Raw genomic sequence first — 8,682 nt, forward strand, 5'->3', positions numbered from 1 at the left:
TAGATTTGAGATTGAGCATTGGTCTGGAGAGTCTGCTGTGTATTTTTTCGAAGAGGCGTGACCAACGGGCATAGTTCAAATGACTTTGACCGCAATTGGAAGGTCCTTCAACCAATCAGACCAACGATCCTGGTGACGTAGAAGCAACAGTGGCATCAACGTGTTTACTGCAATTTGGTGGCGTTTGGTGGCCGCTATGTTGAATGTAAACAAGAAGCTGCTTGGTTGCTTCTCTATCGTCATCGTGTTAAACCCACCAATAGCGCGGCAGGTACATAAGCCAGTTTGATAGGTTCCCGCAAAATTGTGAACAGAAGCAGGAGAACTTAACTCGCAGGTTTCCAGACCGAACTGCAGGGCAATCAACGGCAGAGTGGGCGGGGTTTACCCAGTCTAAACTAGACCATAAGCATTAAAAGAAGTTTATGAATGTGGAGTGATAGAGATATATATATATATATATATATATATATATATATATATCATAATTTCATTTTTTCTGTAAATGCATATCAGTACCAAATATCAATTATCAGTTCCATTAACTACCAATTCTCGGCATCAGTACCTGAAAAATACAGTATTGGTTGATCCCTACTAAGAATATTGACTTCGATATCACAGCCTTTTTTGCCCTCAGTCCCATTGGATTCTGACCCCTAGAATGCACCAAAGCACTACGAGGTCTATAATTGGTAAATGAATCTCCAAGTAGGACAGTAGTGTCAAATAAGATTAGACCAGTTCCTCCATGACTTGGAGAAAAAGGAAAAGACAAAAATGGGGGCAGCTGTAGCCTCGAGGTACGTGTGTGGTCAATGCTTGAAACATTCGACCGGCGGGTAAACCGGCCAAATAACAATGTCCCCTCCTTTTAACCAATGCAGGCTAGGTGCCTATAAGCAAGTCATTAACCCCACAAATTATTCCTTAAGAGCAACTTACCAGACAACCTAAGTCTTAAAATTGGTAATACAAAGCAGCCACTAAGCTTTCAATGACAGCGTCAGACAATACGTTTTTATAAAAAAAAACGATCCTAGCCCAGAAAAAAAAGATGCTGGAAAGCACTTAACAGGGGAATTATGAAGACAAAACACAACAGGGAAATCTCCACTAGCAGTGGAGACTGCTGTGTCTCAACTGCTTGAAGTCCAGTCTAGAATAATTCTTGCTCCACTGTCATGCACAGTAAGTACTAAAAAATATGCCAGTCAATCGTATTTTAGTTTTCCTAATTTCCCCCCCCAACAAAAAGAAATAATGGTTAGCCGGTTCCTGGATAGACGTGCAGTGCCATGAAGCAATTTGTTACATCGTGAGACCTGATATCACGCGATACTGCCTGATGCCGAGTCTGGCGAATTGCCGGCCAAAAGTTGCAAGGGTGCCTTTTCCGCTCACAGGCGCTGCGTGGAAGCCAGAGGACCACCGTTCAACTAGAAATAAACTCATATAACCATTCCAATGACCTTGAAGCTGTTCAGTTAAGGTAAATCAAACTAGAAAAATTAGTTATCTTTTAAGTTTTTGAATTTTACTAGATGAAAGGCTGATCGGTGTAACGTTGACATTGGTCAACCGGAAGGAAGCACTAGTTGTTTGCTGGCAGAGCGCCACCTATTGTACTGGAGGTAGAGTTACTCTGGTCATTCTCCCCACTCTTCCTCGCTCATGTCTACGGGGAGAACTGGCATACCCCGGTTATTTACTAACCAGGGCTATTGCTGTGCAAGTAAAAGCTCTGCATAAAATGAAATTAAGAGAGACAAACAACGGATAAGGAGAGACGGGGATAACCCAAACAGGATTAAATAAACAGAGCAGGTTACACAGAGAGCGCAACAGGGAACACTCGTGTGATGTGAAAATAGAAGACAGCTTTGTTGAGTCACTTTATCAACGGACTTTCCCAACTGGAATATTTGGTACTGATTGTGCTCCTTTTGAAAAACTGCCCTTGCATTAAACTTGACAATGCAGCTCATCCAACTGTCCTTAGCTACTAAGCTGAATAAGCCAAACAATTCTTAAAACAAAGAAAAACTTTGATAGGTCTTGTCTTTCAATCTAGTCCCCCCCCCCTGATATGGTGAAGTAGGCTGTTAGCTGTCATCCAATCAAACTGTTAGCTGCCAGTCAAACCCCTCATGCATTTTCCTCCAACACAAAACTATTTGTGGTGTTTTCACAGATAGTGTTAGATGAAACACTATTTATTCTGTATAGTTTCCTTGTATGACACAGCCTTAAATATATTATTGTTACTTTGTGCTTGATGATTCATCAGCTTGTCTTTTTGAAAACCCCACATATGCAACAGTTGCAAAGGCCTGTGTGTGTTTCTTCCCGGAAATACCCTACACAGTCTACAGCGTAGAAAATTAGCCACCTCTTAGTGATGGTTAACTGACTGTCGACTGATATTTCAGTTTCTGACAGAATTTGGAATTTTGTATTCTGCCACCAGATACATTTCTGTGGGTAGTGAAATTTGTAATTAATCTATTAATTTGAAAGTAAAAAATTATTTCTAACACTGTGTGGAGCACATCCATTTAAAACATGACTCCATGGAGACGGGTTAGTGACTGTGTGCACTCAAATTGGGCTGATGGCCTAATGCAACAATTTGTCAAACCTACATGATTAAGATCCCAGCTGAAAAATAAATAAATAAATAAATAAATAAAATTATTGTTGCACACGCTGGCTCCATATGTATTTATTTATTCTGACAATGTTTCGGCCCTCTGGCCTTCTAATCAACAATGATGACAGCTACAACATCTGTGTTTGTTAAAAAACATCCCTGAATTGAAGAAGAGAATCCTGAATTTAAAAGTCAACTAGATTAATCATAATGCTAATTAAAGACAAGGGCTGCCTTTGAATATTCCATTTTCCCTATGAAGGTTCCAAACTAAGTGAAATGACCCAGAGGTATTTAAGTGCCAGCCATGATGAGGCTGTTTGAATTATCAAAAAGATATGAAAAAGTGCTTAATTGCTTCCTTTATTATCTATTTTAGCATAGGGTACACTGGCGCATCCTTTACGAATGAAGAAAAACAGCATCAGATAGAACCAAATAGATGTGTATTTTTCATTAAAAGTATTTACCGGAGTTGCTCACAGAAAACACTGAGATTTTGTGTTGACTGAACAACACAGCACTGATATACACACACACACATTTTTTTTTTTACTGTACATTGCTAAGAGTACACCAGTTCTGGGTGGGTTTTAGCTGGTAGATAAACTACCTGGCTTTGAATATTGTGCCGGGGCTACATATGTCTTTTCTGCTATAGAGGCAGCACTGTAGAGATGCGTTAGTGGCCTAGCAGCGATAAAGGAATACAGACAGGCATCAGACTTGGCGGTTACAGTAGCCCTAAAACGTATAGCTTGCTAATGGTTTACTTACTGTTGATTAGAGAGACTGCTTTCAGTAATTGTAAATGTTTCCATGTGCCCAGTAATGTCACTGGAGCAAATGTCATGGCGCATGTAAGCAGCTAAACTAAAAACTGTTGTGATAAACTTAACAGAGACAGAACTACATTTTTAACTTCTGAAATAATCAGTGAGTTTATTCTGCCATTCCTCCTTTTATTAAAAATAAGACAGAAAATAAAATGGTAAAGTAATATTCGAAACATGGTAAGAACGTGCAGGGCGAAGTATCTAAGATGCACTTTTTGTAGTCATTCTTCTGGACCTTGTAGTTTCACCACGTAAGACCCAAAATCACTAACACCCACTGTCATTAATGCCACGTTTAAAGCCCCAATAAACAAATCCTTCATAATAAGCACAATACTGTCATAATACAAACTCTAATCCTTACAATGAAAAACAAAATGAAAATAGCTTAAATGAGAGGTCCATTAAGACTATAATGAGCCACTGCTGCACAGTAAAACACTGCTAAACGCGGATAAACATGGAAATGACCCCTTGGAGTAATGAGACAAAGCACTGTGGGACCCAGGACACAATTAAATTGTATTTTCAAGAGGATTAGCAGATATTCCATTAACAATTAAAAAAAGAAAAAATGAACACGTTTTTAGCAAACCACCCAAGAAAACTGGCATAAATATATACACACACACACACACACACACACACACACACACACACACAGATATATAGCATTAACCATTAGAAACAATATTAGGTCAAATTTATGAATTGGCCATTTAATGAAATTGGATATCAAGTCAGTCGCTGTTATCTCCCTCTATGACCATGGAGGAGAGGATATGATTTTAGTTCCAGCTTCATGGGTGACAGTGTGTAACCCCTGCAATAAACCCTGCCCCACTCCCTCCCCTGCCTTAGGTGCTGCAAAATGAGCTACCGTGTCCTCTAAATAACTGAATGCTCTTCCGGAGGGTTTTGTGTAGGCTATATGGCAAGGATAATTAAGTGGGTAAAACATAATTCCAAAATGATGTCAATGAACCCCCATCCAAAAACAATGAATTAAAAAGAAAAAGAAAATCAGACTAAAAGTCATTCAGATCTAGATGTCATACATCTTGTCTTGACACTGTGCTACGAGATTATATATTGTCTGAGATATTACCCATCGTATAGCTTGAAAAAAATGTCTCTTCACTATACAGCAAAAATGCCTTAATTACCTTAATGTGTGTCAGGTTGAAATTGACAATCATGTGCATTACTGCCATGTTTCCTTCCCCAAGACCATATCACATCTCTAGCTTTGATTTACTATTGTATGAAAACAACTCAAACACATTATCAATAACCGTAGTCAACAGAAATATAATACATGAGCTTGTCGGTATCACCCAGCACTAGGTGGTCAAATGGTTTACACTTGCATGGCTGGTTAGAAAATGGGCCGTGCTTTGTGCGGTTTTCCAGCGCACAGAGAAAGTTGTGTTTCTTGCCTGTGAGAGCTCCCAGTGTTTAGGCAAACATTGTTTTCTAACCAGCTAGCCACTGGGTGGGTCACCAGAAAGATGGCGTCATCACACAGGCAACAGATGGCTAGTGTGTCCGCAGTGGAAGAACGAGTGGGTGGCCCCGATCCAAACTTAACACCAAGACCCACATTTAATACACATGACTTCTCAAAAGCTATTGCTGACGTGAAAACTTCAAAACCCCTACCAAGTAAAGGTAGCTACAGACTGTGTGCGCTATGGTCACTGACATGTCTAAAATTTACAGAAATAGAAATCCGGGTTTGGTGTTGGGGAAAAAAAAGTACATTGGTATAGTATGGAATAATTAGTCGCTCCTTATAATGTGTGGCACGTTACCGGAAAATAAATAAATAATAATAATAACAACCACAAGCAGCCATTCAAGAAGAGACGCTGAGCCGTTGGGAAGCCGCCTGGTCAGCCGGGGCAAGTCAGAAAAGGAGCCTCATTGTTTGGTTACGGCTGGATCGCCAATCTAGGCCAGTCTCAACGGTTCAATTTATAAGCAACACTAAAGTTTTCACAGTGTAAAAACATCCCTGGGTATACTTTGACCGAGGTGTTTCGGTCACAGCAGTTTCTACACTCAGAACACAGTGGTTTTCGCCTCAGCACAAGTGTTTGGCAATTGCGGAAGCGGCATTGAAATTGAGGTCGGCTAGGGCAAAAGCTAACGTTGGCTAGCTAACGGTAACCTCGCTGGCTTTTAGCTTTGCAAGCACGGCCTTTCAAAGCTTCGGACAACTTTTAAAATAACCCTGTTCGCTTTAAAACTTAACAATACGAGAGAAGCAGCACTTCATAATGGTCTAGTATTCCAGAAAGTAGTTTACCTGCAGTGTATGTGGCTAGCAGTCGGATTTGTCAGTGTTCCGCGGAGCAGAATTGCTTTGCCGACCAGTCGAGTCGCTCGCTGCTTTCCCCGGTCTCAATCTGATACAATGATTTACTTCACGGGAGCGCGCCGCCAGGGTTTGTAGTTTGTAGCTGGGGGAGGGGTGACGGGTACGAGCCTGAGAGCCACACCTGCGCGGGCACGAGGTGTAAAAGCACTCGGAGCAGTATGGAAATATGTAAGGTTCCGTTAAGCTATACTACTTCTTTATTCGTCTATGACTATACATCACTGTCTATTTTTTTTGACGTGACATTTAAACTTTCATGTTTATTTCATGTTTAAGTTTAACAGGGAATGATTCTGTTTTTAACTTACCAAGACAACTTTACAAGCTTTACAATGCTAAGGTCTATATAGTAGTCATAATTATCAGTGTATCCTAACTAGGGTCACAGCATTTCCTTCTTTATTAGGCCAGCCTACCCCTGGTGTTTTTCAGGAGTCCCATGATGAACACTTAAGCTTCTGGCTAAGCAAACTATGAACATAGTGGTCTGGTACACAATACTGTGGGTAAAATCTCCAAGAAGCACGTATAGCTTTGAGTCAATAGTGTTTTTGCACTAATCTGAGTTTATTGAGCCCATTACAGGTTTGCCAACACTGAAGCTGTACATTTTCTCTCATTGTAAGTACCTGTGGGCCAGCATCAATTGTCCAAGTGGAAGTCTTTACTTATTGCACCACCTGGCGGACAGTTTAAGTAACTAACCAAATACAGAGAGATGGAGGGCAAATCATGTAGAATAAAAAGTAGATAGAAATATGCCACCCAGTTGTAAAATGACATAATTCGAGTATCAGCAGTGTTGATACTCTCCTGGAAAATGTTACGTTAGTAACTTGAATAACAAAGAGTTCTGGTGTTATGATCCATTTAGGTTTAATTTGAATGTATGTCCTTTGTAGACAATGATTACCACTTTTAAATAGTGTCTGGGAAAATTTTACAGGAATTGGGTGATGGGTCGTGTGTATTAATCATAAGTTAAGTGGTCACTGTAACTGTGTGTAACTGTAGTTTTTTTAAGTTTTAAAAAGGGGGTCATATTGGTATTTTTTATTGCGACTATTGTCAGCGTAGTTAGTTTGTCTTATCATTAAGGTGGACTTTGACTTGAGTAGAATATTCCAGTACTCTTTCCAACCCTCTTTATTATTTTGTGTCATACCATAAGATTGTGGCAGTCGCCGGTGTTTAAGAGTTTGGTTTAACATTGCATGGTTATAGAGCAGAATTTATTATGTGACACCTGGTAATCCCACCTATAAATACCATTAAATGTTTAAAATCTACCCCCTTAACAAAAACAGTGGCTCTTTAAAATTACACATCAGTATGCTAATTATAAAAATATTCAGGATTTGGTAAAACATTCTTGATTTTCTTTTATAGAAAATTAGGATTCACTGTTGTTGTGGGAAGTTACAGGTCAAACCACTGAGCCACATCACCACTGTCTAGCCTGCCCTTATGGTAAAAACACATGTACATCCACAGCACGGCAGCAAATAGTTCAACACTAACGCAACAAAGACTAAAACACTGGTTTTAATTTCATACAATCGTCTTTTATTTCATATACAGATAAAGAAATATATCTGAAAACTAAAACAGAAAAGTCGGTGCAACAGCCACAGTGCAGAGAGAGAGACAGAGAGACCGTCATTAGTATGAACAAGATTTGATGGCGCAAAAGTAGGGACAGACAAGAAAAAACAAACAAAAAAAATGAAGGAAAACTTTGCCGTGATGCAGATCAGCCTCATCTGTAATCTGTCATTCATTTCAGGGCAGGAAAACAGCATTCATAGAGTCCAGGTGACAGGTGTTACCCCAAAGTCACTATTTTACCAAACAATTAGATTGTAAAGTGATTTGTTGCCTGTCTGGCTAAAAGATAAGTCAAGCTACTAAAATACGTGACTACACCTTACAACTCACAATCAAACCGCAGCAAATGACAGATTTTATGCCATGCTGATGTAGTCACGTAACTAAGTTCTTGACTCGACGTAGCCCTCTAATAATAGCTACTGTAGAAATCGATTTGTATCTGCAAAGGAAGACTAGCAAATAAATCACTTTAAAATATAATTCCCCTCTGGTTATGTTAAAATCCCATTCATTTGAGTTTACATTAAGATTGGTAAGAAACTTGACATTCATCTGCACTTTGACAGAAAACCAACCAGGGAAAATGTAATTGTTTGGTTAAAACTGAGAAAGCACCTGCTGAGGTTAAAATACCAGTCTACCAGTTCTGCCTGTGGTGTGTCCTTAATAATGACAAAAAAACGTATGAACCATGTATGTAGCCACACTGGAATCCTAGCAATTAATTAACTGTTTATTGAATGAAAAAGCTTGGCCACTGACAAACCCAGTGACATCATGCATTTCCCTCGCCTGTAGTTTTCCTAGTTAACACCAACTGTAAATTACTCACACACACACAGCACACAATTGTGTTCCTTTCTTCTCTTTGAGGATGATTACAGCCAGAACGAATGTAAATACAGAAAAAAACAAGGGGAACAGGGATGGAGAGAGTGGAGGTTTGGCTGTGCAACCTTGGCTCGATCTGAAACCTCAGAGTGCCAACCCCAACATTCCTACGCATTCCCACTGATCACCTTACACAACTTCATAGTTATCTTCAGGCATCCATGTTCAAATGGGTTTTGCTGCATTACTGAGTTGGTTACTCTTTACTGGAAGGTCTCTACATAAGAGTGACATGACACTGTCATGAACGTGTCATAGAACATTATAAACAAGTCATAAATGTTTATGACATAACGCTTCTTTTAGTG

At 39.6% G+C, this 8,682-nt stretch overlaps 1 protein-coding gene and 2 long non-coding RNA genes across 4 annotated transcripts in view; 2 read left to right on the top strand and 1 right to left on the bottom strand.

Moving 5' to 3' along the window:
* Positions 1-1,363, top strand: part of LOC116692023 (uncharacterized) — a 10,221-nt gene extending 8,858 nt beyond the window's left edge. Inside the window, exon 3 of the long non-coding RNA XR_004332613.1 lies at positions 1,272-1,363. This is a non-coding gene — a long non-coding RNA (uncharacterized LOC116692023). The remainder of the gene's footprint in view (positions 1-1,271) is intronic.
* The window catches only part of rhoab (ras homolog gene family, member Ab), an 11,755-nt gene extending 5,771 nt beyond the window's left edge, over positions 1-5,984 (bottom strand). For both annotated transcript variants that reach the window (XM_032519987.1, XM_032519988.1), the window contains exon 1: positions 5,801-5,984. The gene's annotated coding sequence lies outside the window, so the exon portion shown is untranslated. The remainder of the gene's footprint in view (positions 1-5,800) is intronic.
* Positions 5,985-8,448: 2,464 nt separating this feature from the next.
* Positions 8,449-8,682, top strand: part of LOC116692025 (uncharacterized) — a 377-nt gene continuing 143 nt past the window's right edge. The window contains exon 1 of the long non-coding RNA XR_004332615.1: positions 8,449-8,565. This is a non-coding gene — a long non-coding RNA (uncharacterized LOC116692025). The remainder of the gene's footprint in view (positions 8,566-8,682) is intronic.

Source organism: Etheostoma spectabile, chromosome 7 (genome assembly GCF_008692095.1).
Source record: "Etheostoma spectabile isolate EspeVRDwgs_2016 chromosome 7, UIUC_Espe_1.0, whole genome shotgun sequence".
NCBI lineage: Eukaryota > Metazoa > Chordata > Actinopteri > Perciformes > Percidae > Etheostoma > Etheostoma spectabile.